Source organism: Lepidochelys kempii, chromosome 13 (genome assembly GCF_965140265.1).
Source record: "Lepidochelys kempii isolate rLepKem1 chromosome 13, rLepKem1.hap2, whole genome shotgun sequence".
Taxonomy (NCBI): domain Eukaryota; kingdom Metazoa; phylum Chordata; order Testudines; family Cheloniidae; genus Lepidochelys; species Lepidochelys kempii.
This window is the reverse complement of record NC_133268.1, coordinates 32,552,896-32,569,329: the sequence shown is the minus strand read 5'-3', so window position 1 is coordinate 32,569,329 and position 16,434 is coordinate 32,552,896. Positions and strand designations below refer to the sequence as shown.

Genomic DNA, 16,434 nt, shown 5'->3' with positions numbered 1-16,434 from the left:
CACGCATAGATTTGTCCAGCTCATCCTCAAAATGAATGAAGTTGATTACTCCCGTAACTCCTGTTTGGAGGGTATTCCAGAATCCAATTCCTCTCATTGTTAGAGAGTGTCTTCTTCTTTCTGTTCCCTTTCTATGGGAGGGGAGTGGAGTCTAGTGGGTTAGATCTGGGGTGCTGGTACTCCTGGGTTCTATCCCTGGCTGTGGGAGGCAAATGGGATTGAGTGGGTTGGATCAGGAGATAGGGGGTGTCTGGGACTCCTGGGTACTATCCAAGGCTGTGAAAGGGGAATGAGGTCCATAAAAAAACAATATACAGCTGCCGTGATTTGCGTCTCACCTGTCAGTCTCTTGACATCACAGGGGTTGCTCCTAATTGACAGCAAACAAAATGAGAGCAGAATTTTTCTCTCTGGCTTTAAGTGTGAACATACATCTATCCAGGTAAGAATCTTGAAATACAGCCGCACAAAAAGGGCAGAGATGTGAGCCAGCCTCTATACACACACACACACGCAGCAGGGCACATACGCCCACCTTCCCCCCACACACACACACAAATCCCACCACCCAGCTCCCTTTGCATTCTGGTTGTATCATCAAACAGGCATTTTTTATACTGGGAGTGACTCCTACAGATCATGCAAAATGCTGTGTGTGTTCACTCTCCAGGATTGGAGTGAGCAACCCCTAGAAGGAAAAGAACTCATATCCCATTGCACACACCCCTGACCGGCCAGTCCCTGGAGGCTGGGGCCAGAGCAGAACCTCCTACAGCTTCCCCAGCAGGGTCCTCCTTAGAGCATCTTTCATCTCCTTGTTCCTCAGGCTGTAGATCAGTGGGTTAAGCAGGGGGGTTGCCAGTGCATAAAAGAGGGTCGACATCTTCCCGCTGCCCCCTGCAGCTGACGGGCTGATGTAGGTGACCATGCCAGAGCCCCAGAAGAGGCCCACGATGGCCAGGTGTGAGGAGCAGGTGGAGAAGGCCTTGTGCCTCCCGGCCCCGCGGGCAGCCTGAGCACTGCCCTGACGATTAGCCCATAGGAGGTCAGAGTGAAGAAGGCAGCACCAAAGATGATGAGGGAACTCAGGATGTAGGTGGCCAGTTCAGCCTTGGGAGCTGGGGAGCAGGAGGAAGCCAGCAGTGGGCCTGGATCACAGACGAAATGATCCAGGGTGAGGATGCAGAAGGAGAGCTGGGAGATGAGGATGACAGGCACCACGAACCACAAGAAGCCGGTGACCAAGCAGGAGGCCGCCAGCACCCAGCATCTGTGGGGGGACATGAGGACGGGGTAGCGCAGGGGGTGGCAGATGGCCAGGTACCTGTCCAAAGCCATGGCTGCGAGGAAGCAGCACTCGGTCGTCCCCATGCAAAAGAAGATATAGAACTGCACAAAGCAGGCATGGGAGGAGATGGGGACCCCGGGGTTCATCAAGTCAGAGAGCATCCAGGGCATGGTGGTCGTGACGTAGCAGATCTCCAGCCAGGAGAAGTTCCCCAGCAGGATGTACATGGGCAGGCGTTGGAGGCGGGGGTCCCGCAGAACGGCCCACACAATGCACAGGTTGCCTGCCAGCATCCCAATATAGGTGGAGGAAAAAAGGGCACAGATGAGATTGCGGCTTAGCCGGTCCAGGGAGGGGAAACCCAGCAAGATGAGCTTGGTCACCGGGATGATACAATTGACTGGATTCATCCGGGGGCCCTGGAGCTGAAAGGAAACAATCAACAGGATTCTAAGGGGCTGCTCAGAGATCTGGGACTGGAGAGGGGTCTAGTAGTTACCGCAGTAGGGACTCGCGCACACAGCCACAGTCAGTCTCTTTCATACATCTCACACCCCAAACTCCACCTCAGAGCCCTGGCCCAGCCCACAACATCCCATCTCCAGCCATGGACATAGCCTGGTGCTTCAGAAGAAGCAGATTTAAAAACCAAACAAACAAAAACCTCTCAGAACAGATGGTGGAAATCCCTTTCTGGCCCCTGACAATGGCCAGTTGAACCCTGAAGCATGAGGTTCAGGGACATAGAACATTTACTGGAAGTGAGCCCCTGGGCTGCTGAGCCCTGCCCTGACCCCACCATCACGAGCAGCCCCATCATACAATCACACCCATATATTTGTCCAGCTCACCCTTAAAACTAATTTGCTCAACTCCACAACTCCTACTGGGAGGCTGTTGCAGAACATCCCCCCTCTGATGGTTAGAAACCTCCTGCTAATTTCCAGCCTGCACTTGTGCATGGCTGGGTTAGTGTTGGAGCAGGGTGGTGTGGGCGGCAGAACAGTGCAGCAGCCAAGGAAGAATGGGAGCAAGAAGGAAGCTGTGTGTGAAAACCCACCTGGCTGTGAGATCTCAGCCTTCTCTCTCCGCCTCTGCTGTGAAGGGAGCTGGGCAAGAGGGGGCTGATATCTGCTCTCTGACCCACTGGGTCCCTGGGACTTGGTCTCTGGGGTGGGTAGGAGCGGCCAGGTTTGGATTTGATCCCTGTATGAGTGTCAGGGAGAGCCCCGCCAAGCCTTCCATACAGCACTAATACAAACATCCCACACCGATTTCCCCTCCCACATACACACAGCCTCCCCCCCACACTTGCCCTTCCTCACACACAGCCCCACCCCCCAGCCCTCCCCAAATACACACACACACAGAGACCTCCACACACACAGCTCCCAACGCGCACAAAGAGGCCTTGGGGGTGTCAGGATGAGGCCACATTGAAAGCTCCAGCACCAGCCCCTCGGACACATGACAAATTGAAGCCCGGGCTGGCAGTACTAAGGCAGTGCTCCATCTTCTACCAGGTGCTGGGTTCTCCCGCTCTCTGCACCCACTGAGCAGGGTTCATTCCCTCCAGCAGACAGCAGCAGACACAGACACTACACCGCAGTGCCAGGCGAGCCACTTCCTTGCGGCATCCTTTTGTGGCTGTTCCCCTGCCATCCTTCCCCAGAGCTGGCTGCATCTCAGCACCAGGCGAGCCATCTCCATGCAGTGTTGCTGCGTCGCTGTTACCGAGCTACGTCACACCAGAGCTGGCTACATCTCAGCTGCAGGTGCGCCATCTCCATGTAGTGTCACTCTGCGGCTGTCACCCAGCTGCCCCATCCCAGAGCTGGCGACATCTCACCTGTGCTATGTACATGGAGTGGAAGGGCGAAGATGCTTTATAAACACAGGGCAAGTGTAGACCTTGCAATGCGGGGAGATGATGTGTTTCTCTTTTGCCAAGCCAAGGGAAAAGCAAAACTCCGAGCTTCCCATAGTGTGGGTCCTATACTTAGCTGGCACCTCATTAATCATTAACTAGAAGGTTGCACACTTCCCTGCTTCTCTAGGCCAAGCTGTTCCCCAGGCTGGGCCCTGTCCTCACTCTGGTCAGCCCCAAATCCCCACTCTGGTCAGAATCTAATAGATGAGAGTGAAAACTGGAAAACTTGCCACTTAAAATCAGGTTTTTCCAGTTTTCACCAAAATAAACAGGGTAATCTTCTGGGGGCTGGCTGGAATGTGGAGAGCAGCCTGGTGGGGGGGGGGCGGAAAATGGGGGGTTGGGCCGAGTATCAGCGAGGAGTGTGGCTGGGGAGCTGGAGAGAGTGGAGTTGAGGGACCTAGCTGGCGGTGTGGGCTTGATGGTGTGCAGCTGGGGGGCCTGGCTGGGCGCCTGGACAGATTGAGTGTGAAAATCCTGGTTGTGGGAGCTAGACAAAGTGGGGGTGAGGGCCTGGCTGGGGAAACTGGATGGAGTGGGATGTGAGGAGCCTAGTTGTGGGGCTGGAAATAGTGGGGTTCAGGGGCCTTCCGGGGGGGGGTGGAGTGGGAGGTAAGGGGCCTGGTTGTGGAGGCTGCACAGATTGGGGTTCAGGAGCCTTCCTGCGGAGAGGGGATGCTGGAGGTGAGTGGCATTGCTGGACGGGGGTTGGATAGAGTGGGGGTGATGGGCCTGGCTGGGTGCCTGGATGGAGTGGGAGGTGAGGGGGCCTGGAGATGGAGAATGGATGTCTTGCAGGTGAGGGCATGACTGGGGGGCTTGATTGGAGTGGGGGAGGGGCCTGGATGTGGGGGCTGGGCAGAGTTGGGATGAGGGGGCTGGGTGGGGGACTTGATGGGGTGGGCATGAGGGGCCTGCCAACGGGCTGGAGAGAATGGGTGTGAAAAGCCTGATGAAGGTGTTGCCGGCACCCAGTGCCGAGAGGCTGAACAACAGCTTGAGTGGTTCGTTACCCGGTGTGCTACACCCAATAATCACAACGGGGTGGAGAAGCAGAAAAGTTTATTTGCAGCTGCAAAAAGGTACAGGGAGAATAAAATCTCAAATCCTGCACACAGAGCAGGAAGTTACACAGGCTTTTATACATCCTTTTTCCCAGCATACTTATCCAATAGCAAGCTGCCCCAAGTATCCATATAGCCAGCCAATCCAGTTCCCAGCTAGTTCCCTGATTCTCTGTATCATTTGTTAAACTATACATAAAGCTACTTTATTCAGCATTGTTCTTCCATATCTGCCCTGTGTGGCCTTGCTTAATTTCAGGCAGTCTGACTCTGCAACATATTGTTGCAGATTCTCAGCATAACTGCTGTGTGTCCCTCCAGGCGGGGGGGCCAAGGACACTTGGGCCTAGTATGCAGAGCTGCTGCGAGTGCCTCCAGGCAGGAGAGGGGGCCAAGGACACCTGGGCCTAGTGCAAGGGGGCTTCATCGACACTCGTGGTCTTCCATCCCCTCGAGTTACCTAGTGGCCATGCCCCAGTGTCCCCAACAAAGGGAGCTAGACAAAGAGGGATGAGGGGGCCTGGCTGGGGAGGCTGCATAGAGTGGGGGTGAGGGGCTTGGTTTTGGGGCTGGAAAGAGTGGGGTTCAGGGGCTTTCCTGGGGGTGGGGGTGGAGTGGCTGTGAGGGGCCTGGCTGAGGGGTATTGACTGTAGTGGGTGTTAGGATATAGATATTCAGGCCTGTCGGTAAAGGCCTGTACTTTAAGAATTTAGGTGTATTCTTATCACTTGGCTAGTTCTAGAGGTATAAAAGAAAGAATCAAAATCACTGTCTGCCGGTGTAAGGTCCTTCTCTTACTGTGACAGTCTGAGGCCCTGTTTTTAGGCTAAGGCCTTTGGCTAAGCAACAGAGGCAGCCATATGCTGGGAAACGACCGGTAACATCCTCACGTTCCAAACCCGTCATATTGAAATCAGGTGCTATTGGGCTGTTAGGAATACAATCCTGTCCTGATAATGCCTATCATCTCCAGAGAAAGGGAAGTGCCTAGAAGATGTAAAAGGAAACTTAGTTTGATAGCATCCTGTCTGGCAAGAACTCACTTATCAACAGCTGGGATGTGAAATCCTCACTTCTGTATTGTTTTGTCATTATAGTTCCCACTTTGCTATTGTTTGTCTGTATAATCTCTGTCTGGTTCTGTGATTGTTCCTGTCTGCTGTATAATTAATTTGCTGGGTGTAAACTAATTAAGGTGGTGGGATATAATTGGTTACATAATCATGTTACAATATGTTAGGATTGGTTAGTTAAATTTCAGGAAAATGATTGGTTAAGGTATAGCTAAGCAGAACTCAAGTTTTACTATACAGTCTACAGTCAATCAGGGTGGGTGAGTGGATGGCTGGGGGGGCAATGGGAACAGGGAATGGGGGTGGGGAAACTGGAATCATGTTTGGGTGAAGGGGGAAATAGGAACAGGGAATGGAGGTAAGGAAATTGGAATCATAGAATCATAGAATCATAGAATATCAGGGTTGGAAGGGACCCCAGAAGGTCATCTAGTCCAACCCCCTGCTCAAAGCAGGACCAATTCCCAGTTAAATCATCCCAGCCAGGGCTTTGTCAAGCCTGACCTTAAAAACCTCCAAGGAAGGAGATTCTACCACCTCCCTAGGTAACGCATTCCAGTGTTTCACCACCCTCTTAGTGAAAAAGTTTTTCCTAATATCCAATCTAAACCTCCCCCACTGCAACTTGAGACCATTACTCCTCGTTCTGTCATCTGCTACCATTGAGAACAGTCTAGAGCCATCCTCTTTGGAACCCCCTTTCAGGTAGTTGAAAGCAGCTATCAAATCCCCCCTCATTCTTCTCTTCTGCAGGCTAAACAATCCCAGCTCCCTCAGCCTCTCCTCATAAGTCATGTGTTCCAGTCCCCTAATCATTTTTGTTGCCCTTCGCTGGACTCTCTCCAATTTATCCACATCCTTCTTGAAGTGTGGGGCCCAAAACTGGACACAGTACTCCAGATGAGGCCTCACCAATGTCGAATAGAGGGGAACGATCACGCCCCTCGATCTGCTCGCTATGCCCCTACTTATACATCCCAAAATGCCATTGGCCTTCTTGGCAACAAGGGCACACTGCTGACTCATATCCAGCTTCTCATCCACTGTCACCCCTAGGTCCTTTTCTGCAGAACTGCTGCCTAGCCATTCGGTCCCTAGTCTGTAGCTGTGCATTGGGTTCTTCCGTCCTAAGTGCAGGACCCTGCACTTATCCTTATTGAACCTCATCAGATTCCTTTTGGCCCAATCTTCCAAATGTTTGACTCCCAATGTTTGACTAGAATCATAGAATCATAGAATCATGATTGATGTTTGGCTAAGAGCAGGAATGGGAACAGGGACACAGGTGTAAGGCTCTGTGGTGTCAGAGCTGGGAAGGGGGACAGTAAGGAAGGAAACTGGAATCATGCTTGCTGGAAGTTCACCCCAATAAACATCAAATTGTTTGCACCTTTGGACTTCGGGTATTGTTGCTCTCTGTTCATGAGAGAAGGACCAGGGAAGTAACTGGGTGAAGGAATAAGCCCCCTAACAATGGGGGGTAAGGGGCTTGGATGGCAAGGCTGGCTGCAGTGGGAGTGAGGGGGTGACTGGAGGGGCTCGACGGGTTGGGGTAAGGAGTCTGGTTGTGGGGTGTATGTCTGGGGGGCATTGGATGGAGTGGGGGTGAAGTGCCTGGTTATGGGGCCTGGACAGATTGGGCTTCAGGGGCCTTGCTATGGAGAGGGGGTCCTGGAGGTGAGGGGCCTAGCTGGACAGGAGTTGGACAGAGTGGGGGTGATACCTGGAGTGGGTGAAGGGCCTGGCTATGGGGACTGGATACAGTGCGGGTGAGGAGCATGTCTGTGGGGGAGGGGTTGATTGGAGTGGGGGGAGGGCCTTGAATGTGGGGGCTGGGCAGAGTTAGGGTGGGGGTCTTTTTGTGGGGGCTGGACAGAGTAGGGTTCAGGGGCATTGCTGGGTGGGGAAGGACAGAGTGGGGGTGAGGGGCCTGGACGGGGGGCCTGGGTAAAGTGGCGGAGGGGGATGTGTTTGTGAGGGTGGATAGAGTGGGGTTCAAGGGCTTTGGGGCTGGAAGCAGTGGGCATGAGGGGCCTGGTTTTGGAGGCTGGATGGAGCAGGGGACAGGAGCCTGGCTGGAGATTGGGGGGGTTGGATCAAATGGAGGTGTGGGGCCTAGATGAGGTGGCTGGCTAGAATGGGGTTCAGGGGCCTTGCTGGCGGGGCTGGATGAAGCGGGGTGATGGATGGAGTGGGCGTGAGGTGACTAGCTGTCGGGGAGGGGAGGGCTTGATGAAATGCAGCTGAGGGATCATCTGGCAGGGGGGCTTGAAGGAGTGGGGCTGAAGGGCTTGGATGGCGGGGAGCTGGATGGAGTGGGAGTCAGGGGCCTGGCAGTGGGGTGGGGTGGGGGTGCTTGATGACATGCAATGGTGGGGCGGACAGATTGGGGGTGATGAGGGGCCTAGCTGTCTGGGATGGAGAGAGTGGGGTTCAGGGGCCTTGCTGCGGAGGAGGGCTGCTGGTCAGATGGGAGGTAAGGGGCCTGGCTTGCGGTGGAGGGGGGGCAAATTGGGAGTCAGAGTTCTGGCTCGGGAGACTTGACAGATTGCAGGTGAGGGACGTGGGGTGGGGCTGTATGGATTGGGGGAAAGGGGCCTGACTGGGGGAACAGGACAGATTGGGGGTGAGGTGCCTGGCTGTGGGTGCTGGATGGAGTGGGCAACAGGGCCCTGGCTGGTGGGGCTGTACTGAGTGGAGGTGAGGGGTCAGTATGTGGGGGCTGGTTGGAGTGGGGATGAAGGGTGTGGCTTGTGTGGCTATGCTGAGGGGTGTAGATGGGGGAGCTCAGAACATCGTGATCCCCCCTGTGGAAAGGGACTTGGGTACCTGGGGTGGGGGGGCATATATGAGGAGCTCAGAATGGGGCTGTTTCCCCTACAGAGAGGGACTGGTGTGGCCGGGGTGCAGGGTACCTTAGAATGGGGCGATCCCCACTATTGAGAGGGACAGAGAGTCCCCGTTTCCCATGCTCTCTGCTAAAGATGGTCCCACCTCCCCTTGCACTCAGTGAGACCCAGGTTCTGCCCCAATATACTAACCGAAAGGGCTGATCCCAGGAGGGAAGAAATCTCACTGGGACTAGGAGACCCCTAGCAAGCCCATCAAGGCCCCTCCACCCTCACCTCTTCCCTGCTGTATCACTGCCTACTCTGTGCAGTGAGTCCCATATAGAATGTGTGGGTTGGTTCCCAGCAGAGCAGGGGCCCATTTGAACCTGATATTCAATAGCTCTGCTCATTGCTAGACACCAAGATCTGAACAGATCCTGGAGGCCCAGTTCCCCTCTCTGCCCGTGCCCCTCAGTCCTGACTCTCAGCCCCACCCCTCTCTAGCACTGGGATCTGTGCTGAGCTCTATGAGGAGATGAGATAACTTTTGCTTTGAATTGCCTGGTTCCAACTTTTCAAGCAGGAACCAGCGGCAAACTCAGCTTAGCTCTTTAATTGGCTTCGCCAGCGGCCCAAGTCATCAATACCCAGAGCAAGAAATGTTCAGACATCAACACAAGCTAATTGCAGTCTGGTCTGTGTGATTTATTAAGTGGCTCTAATTCCCATGAAAGATACCAGAGGGACACCCCTCCTGGACAGCCTCCATTAATGCCATGAGTCGACACAGCACAGGCAGAGGGTATGAGCTCTAGTGGTCAGAGGGCTGGTCTGGGAACCAGGATTCCTGGGTTCTTTTTCCAGCTCTCAGAGGGCAGTTGGGTCTAGTGGCTAAGAGCAATGTGGAGAGGGGGTAGTCAGTGCACCTGGGTTGTATCTATACCTCTATTCGACATTGGTGAGGCCTCATCTGGAGTACTGTGTCCAGTTTTGGGCCCCACACTACAGGAAGGATGTGGAAAAATTGGAAAGAGTCCAGCGGAGGACAACAAAAATGATGAGGGGACTAGAACACATGACTTATGAGGAGAGGCTGAGGGAACTGGGATAGTTTAGTCTACGGAAGAGAAGAATGAGGGGGGATTTGATAGCTGCTTTCAACCACCTGAAAGGGGGTTCCAAAGAGGATGGAGTTAGGCTGTTCTCAGTGGTAGCAGATGACAGAACAAGGAGTAATGGTCTCAAGTTGCAGTGGGGGAGGTCTAGGTTGGATATTAGGAAAAGCTATTTCACTAGGAGGGTGATGAAGCACTGGAATGGGTTACCTAGGGAGGTGGTGGAATATCCTTCCTTTTAGGTTTCTAAGGTCAGGCTTGACAAAGCCCTGGCTGGGATGATTTAGTTGGGGATCGGTCCTGCTTTGAGCAGGGGATTGGACTAGATGACCTCCTGAGGTCCCTTCCAACCCTGATAGTCTATGATTTGCAGTCTGGTCTGTGTGATTTATTAAGGGGCTCTAATTCCCATGAAAGATACCAGAGGGACGCCCCTCCTGGACAGCCTCCGTTAATGCCACGAGTCAACACAGCGCAGGCAGTGGGTGTGAGCTCTAGTGGTCAGAGGACTGGTCTGGGAGCCAGGACTCCTGGGGTTCCTTTTCCAGCTCTTAGAGGGTGCTTGGGCCTAGTGGATAAGAGCAGTGAGGGGAGGAGGTAGTCAGTGCTCCTGGGTTCTATCCCTGGCTGTGGGAAAGGAGTGTGGTCTGTAACATACAAATATAATGTTGCCATGATTTTGGTCCCCCCTGCATATGTGTCAGTTTCTTGACATCATCAGGGTTGCTCCTGATTGACAGCAGAGAAAAGAAGAGCAGAACTTTACTCTCTGAATCTAAGTGTGATAACTCATTTATCCATGTAACAATTGTAAAATACAGCTGTACAAAAAGGGCAGAGATACGAGCCAGCCTCCCTGCACATGCACTTGGTTCGCTTTCCTACCCCCTGCACACACACACTCAGCAGGGCTCATTTCCTAGAGCAAGGATACATATACCCCCACACCCTCCCCATTTCCCCTTGTGATCTGGGTGTATCATCAAACAGCCATTTTTTATGTTACAAGTGACCCTTGCAGGTCACGTAAAATTCTATGTGTGTTCCCCCTGCAGGACTGGACCAAGCACCCCCTGGAAGGGGAAGTCCTCATACTCCATTGACCAATGCCTGACAGGCCGGTCTTTACAGACTGGGGCCAGAGCAGAACCCCCTACCGCTCCCCCAGCTGCATCCTCCTCAGAGCTTCCTTCATTTCCTTGTTTCTCAGGTTGTAGATCAGCAGGTTGAGCAGGCTGTAGATCAGCAGGGTTCCCACTGTGTAGAAGAGAGTCACCACCTTCCTGCTGCTCCCCGAGGCTGCCAGTTTGACTAGACAGAGCCGTAGAATAGGACCATGATCACCAGCTGCAAGTCCTTGTGCTGCTCAGTCCCTGAGGGCAGCCTCAGCACTGCCCTGTTAACTAGCCCATAGGAAGCCAGGATGAAGAGAATGGTGGTGAAGATGATGAGGGTGCTCAGGCCTGTTCAGTCCAGAAAGCTGTCGTGCAAGAAGCAGCCAGCAATGGGGCCAGGTAGACCTATTGTCTATAGCTGACCAGTTAGAGTCAGAGTCCAGGGAGTATCTATGCCAAGGAGCCCAGACACCCCAATGTCATATGTGCTGAAGCTTCAGGAAGCCCAGTAGGAAGTGACCCAGGGAGATAGGGTATGTGGTGTCTCCTACCCGTGTAAAGTCAGCATGTTGCAGTTGGATTCTTTGCTGACCCAGTGGCAGACCACTCTGCCACTCCTAGGGCCCTGGGTCAGAACCCGGTGGAGTTGGATGGACTCAGGTCCCCCTACCCCTGCCGCCCCCCCCTTTTGGTGACAGCCCCCAGATTTGACCATTAGGACATGCTGCCCTGCATTCGAGGATGGCTATATTGACTCTAGCCACTAGGCCACACCACCCTAGGCTGGTAGGCAGCCATATTGTCTCGCGCCATTAGGCAACGCAACCCATAATTCAAGGGCTGCTGCTTTGATTCTGCCATTAGGCCACACTTTTCTGAGGTCCAAGACAGTCCGGCAGACTGTAACCATGGTGTCAGGGCACCCACAATCCACTCTGAAGTGGGACAGGATGTGCATACACCACCACAGGGCCACAGAAGGAGAGCTGGGAAATGAGGAGTATGTGCATCATGAACCACAGAAAGCTGGAGAGCCATCAGGAGGCCATCAGGGCCCAGCAGAGCTGGTGGGACATGAATACAGGGCAGCACAAGGGGCAGTAGAAGGCTAGGAACCTATCCAAGGCCATGTCCGAGAGGAAAAAGCACTTAGTGGCACTGTGGAAAGGAAGAAGCACTCAGTGGCCCTGCATGAAGCAGGCACGGAAGGAGATAGGGATGCTGCAGTACACCAGGTCAGAGAGCATCCGTGGCATTGTGATTATGAATCATAGAATCATAGAATATCAGGGTTGGAAGGGACCTCAGGAGGTCATCTAGTCCAACCCCCTGCTCAAAGCAGGACCAATCCCCAACTAAATCATCCCAGCCAGGGCTTTGTCAAGCCTGACCTTAAAAACTTCTAAGGAAGGAGATGCCACCACCTCCCTAGGTAATGCATTCCAGTGTTTCACCACCCTCCTAGTGAAGAAGTTTTTCCTAATATCCAACCTAAACCTCCCCCACTGCAACTTGAGACCATTATTCCTTGTCCTGTCCTCTTCTACCACTGAGAATAGTCTAGAACCATCCTCTCTGGAACCACCTCTCAGGTAGTTGAAGGCAGCTATCAAATCCCCCCTCATTCTTCTCTTCTGCAGACTAAACAATCCCAGTTCCCTCAGCCTCTCCTCATAAGTCATGTGTTCCAGACCCCTAATCATTTTTGTTGCCCTTCGCTGGACCCTCTCCAATTTATCCACATCCTTCTTGTAGTGCAGGGCCCAAAACTGGACACAGTACTCCAGATGAGGCCTCACCAATGTCGAATAGAGGGGAACGATCACGTCCCTCGATCTGCTCGCTATGCCCCTACTTATACATCCCAAAATGCCATTGGCCTTCTTGGCAACAAGGGCACACTGCTGACTCATATCCAGCTTCTCATCCACTGTCACCCCTAGGTCCTTTTCCGCAGAACTGCTTCCTAGCCATTCGGTCCCTAGTCTGTAGCTGTGCATTGGGTTCTTCCGTCCTAAGTGCAGGACCCTGCACTTATCCTTATTGAACCTCATCAGATTTCTTTTGGCCCAATCCTCCAATTTGTCTAGGTCCCTCTGTATCCTATCCCTGCCCTCCAGCATATCAACCACTCCTCCCAGTTTAGTATCATCCGCAAATTTGCTGAGAGTGCAATCCACACCATCCTCCAGATCATTTATGAAGATATTGAACAAAACCGGCCCCTGGGGGCACTCCACTTGACACCGGCTGCCACCTAGACATGGAGCCATTGATCACTACCCATTGAGCCCGATAATCTAGCCAACTTTCTACCCACCTTATAGTGCATTCATCCAGCCCGTACTTCTTTAACTTGCTGACAAGAATACTGTGGGAGACCGTGTCAAAAGCTTTGCTAAAGTCAAGAAACAATACATCCACTGCTTTCCCTTCATCCACAGAACCAGTAATCTCATCATAGAAGGCGATTAGATTAGTCAGGCATGACCTTCCCTTGGTGAATCCATGCTGACTGTTCCTGATCACTTTCCTCTCATGTAAGTGCTTCAGGATTGATTCCTTGAGGACCTGCTCCATGATTTTTCCGGGGACTGAGGTGAGGCTGACTGGCCTGTAGTTCCCAGGATCCTCCTTTTTCCCTTTTTTAAAGATTGGCACTACATTAGCCTTTTTCCAATCATCTGGGACTTCCCCCGTTCGCCACGAGTTTTCAAAGATAATGGCCAATGGCTCTGCAATCACAGCCTCCAATTCCTTTAGCACTCTCAGATGCAACTCGTCCAGCCCCATGGATTTGTGCATGTCCAGCTTTTCTCAATAGTCCCTAACCACCTCTTTCTCCACAGAGGACTGGCCATCTACTCCCCATGACATAGCAGATCTTCAGCCAGGAGAATTTCCCCAACAGGATGAATATGGACAGGCGCTGGAGGCAGGGTCCTGCAGGATAGCCCATACAATGCACAGGTTGCCTGCCAGTGTTCCAGCGTAGGTGGAGGAGAGAAGAGCACAGAGGAGAGCACGGCTCTGCTGGCCTAGGGCGTGGAAACTGAGCAGGATGAACTTGTTCATTGGGATGGTGCCATTCGCCAGATTCATCAGAGGGCCCTGGAGCTGAAAGGAAACAATCAACAGGACTCCAAATTTCTGCCCAGAGCACTGGGAGTGGAGACGGGTCTAGTGGTTACAGCCATGGGGAATAGCAAATACACAACCACACACACACATTGTCTCTCTCTCATACATATCACATTTCAAACTCTGCCTGGGATCCGATACTCAAGCTGAGTCAGTTCTTCCTTTGGAGACTCTCAGTGTTGGATAAAGATGGATGAGGGTGAAAAGTGGAAACTGGAAAAACTCGCCAAGGATTTGGGGTGAAGGGCCTCACTGAGGGTGTTTGGACGGAGTGAGGCCACTTGTCCAGTTTTACACCAGATTATACTTTTTTTTGTCTGCTTTCTCCCCCTTCCTGCTGGGGCAGTGTAGTACACTGTTGAATATGACATCACCCATGCAGCATGAAAAGTGCATAACCACTATAGTCCCTCATCAAACTATGCATGAGTTAAGCAAACTATGCATGAGTTAAGAGGGAAGGTCCTCTCATGGATAAGTACCTGGTTGAAAGATAGGAAATAAAGAATTTGAATGAATGGTCAGTTTTCTCAATGGAGAGAGGTAAATAGTGCATCCACTGCTATACCACATATTTATAAATGATCTGGAAATGAGGGTTAAAAATAAATTGGCAAGATTTGCAGAAAATAAAAATTACTCAAGATCATAGAATCATAGAATATCAGGGTTGGAAGGGACCTCAGGAGGTCATCTAGTCCAACCCCCTGCTCAAAGCAGGACTGATCCCTGATTAAATCATCCCAGCCAGGGCTTTGTCAAGCCTGACCTTAAAAACTTCTAGGGAAGGAGATTCCACCACCTCCCTAGGTAATGCATTCACGCTCCTAGTGAAAACGATTTTCCTAATATCCAACCTAAATCTCCCCCACTGCAACTTGAGACCATTACTCCTTGTTCTGTCATCTGCTACCACTGAGAACAGTCTAGAGCCACCCTCTTTGGAACCCCCTTTCAGGTAGTTGAAAACAGCTATCAAATCCCCCCTCATTCTTCCCTTCTGAAGACTCAACATCCCCAGTTCCCTCAGCCTCTCCTCATAAGTCATGTGTTCCAGTCCCCTAATCATTTTTGTTGCCCTCCACTGGACTCTTTCCAATTTTTCCACATCCTTCTTGTAGTGTGGGGCCCAAAACTGGACACAGTACTCCAGATGAGGCCTCACCAATGTCGAATAGAGGGGAACGATCACATCCTTCGATCTGCTGGCAATGCCCCTACTTATACATCCCAAAATGCCCTTGGCCTTCTTGGCAACAAGGGCACGCTGTTGACTCATATCCAACTTCTCGTCCACTGTAACCCCTAGGTCCTTTTCTCCAGAACTGCTGCCGAGCCATTCGGTTCCTGTTGAACCTCATCAGATTTCTTTTGGCCCAATCCTCCAATTTGTCTAGGTCCCTCTGTATCCTATCCCTACCCTCCAGCATATCTACCACTCCTCCCAGTTTAGTGTCATCTGCAAACTTGCTGAGGGTGAAATCCACACCATCCTCCTGATAATTTATGAAGATATTGAACAAAACCGACCTTTGGGGCACTCCGCTAGATACCGGCTGCCAACTAGACATGGAGCCATTGGTTACTACCCATTGAGCCCGACAATCTAGCCAGCTTTCTATCCACCTTATAGTCCATTCATCCAACCCATACTTCTTTAACTTGCTGGCAAGAATACTGTGGGAGACCGTGTCAAAAACTTTGCTAAAGTCAAGGAACAACACGTCCACCTCTTTCCCCTCATCCACAGAGCCAGTTATCTCGTCATAGAAGGCAATTAGATTAGTCAGGCATGACTTGCCCTTCGTGAATCCATGCTGACTGTTCCTGATCACTTTCCTCTCCTCTAAGTGCTTCAGAATTGATTCCTTGAGGACCTGCTCCATGATTTTTCCAGGGACTGAGGTGAGGCTGACTGGCCTGTAGTTCCCAGGATCCTCCTTCTTCCCTTTTTTAAAGATGGGCACTACATTAGCCTCTTTCCAGTCATCAGGGACCTTCCCCGATCACCATGAGTTTTCAAAGATAATGGCCAATGGCTCTGCAATCACAGCCTCTGTCATTAGGTTGCCTCCCTCATTCAGTAAGGGGCCCACACGTTCCTTGACTTTCTTCTTGTTGCTTACATACCTGAAGAAACCCTTCTTGTTACTCTTAACATCTCTTGCTAGCTGCAACTCCAGGTGTGATTTGGCCTTCCTGATTTCAATCCTGCAAGTCCGAGCAATATTTTTATACTCATCCCTGGTCATTTGTCCAATCTTCCACTTCTTGTAAGCTTCTTTTTTGTATTTAAAAGCAGCAAGGATTTCACTGTTAAGCCATGCTGGTCCCCTGCCATATTTACTATTCTTTCTACACATCGGGATGGTTTGTCCCTGTAACCTCAATAAGGATTCTTTAAAATACAGCCAGCTCTCCTGGACTCCTTTCTCCCTCATGTTATTCTCCCAGGGGATCTTGCCCATCAGTTCCCTGAGGGAGTCAAAGTCTGCTTTTCTGAAGTCCAGGGTCTGTATTCGGCTGCTCTCCTTTCTTCCTTGTGTTAGGATCCTGAACTTGACCATTTCATGGTCACTGCCTCCCAGGCTCCCACCCACTTTTGCTTCCCCTAATAATTCTTCCCAGTTTGTGAGCAACAGGTCAAGAAGAGCTCTGCCCCTAGTTGGTTCCTCCTGCAATTGCACCAGGAAATTGTCCCCTACATTTTCCAGAAACTTCCTGGATTGCCTGTGCACCGCTGTATTGCTCTCCCAGCAGATATCAGGGTGATTGAAGTCTCCCATGAGAACCAGGGCCTGTGATCTAGTAACGTCTGCGAGTTGCCGGAAGAAAGCCTCGTCCACCTCATCCCCCTGGTCCGCTGGTCTATAGCAG

General features: G+C 51.9%; 2 pseudogenes; both read right to left on the bottom strand.

Moving 5' to 3' along the window:
- Positions 1-769: 769 nt before the first annotated feature.
- On the bottom strand, positions 770-1,698 carry LOC140897269 (olfactory receptor 11G2-like; annotated as a pseudogene).
- Positions 1,699-10,454: 8,756 nt separating this feature from the next.
- On the bottom strand, positions 10,455-13,518 carry LOC140897187 (olfactory receptor 11G2-like; annotated as a pseudogene).
- Between the last annotated feature and the right edge of the window lie 2,916 nt (positions 13,519-16,434).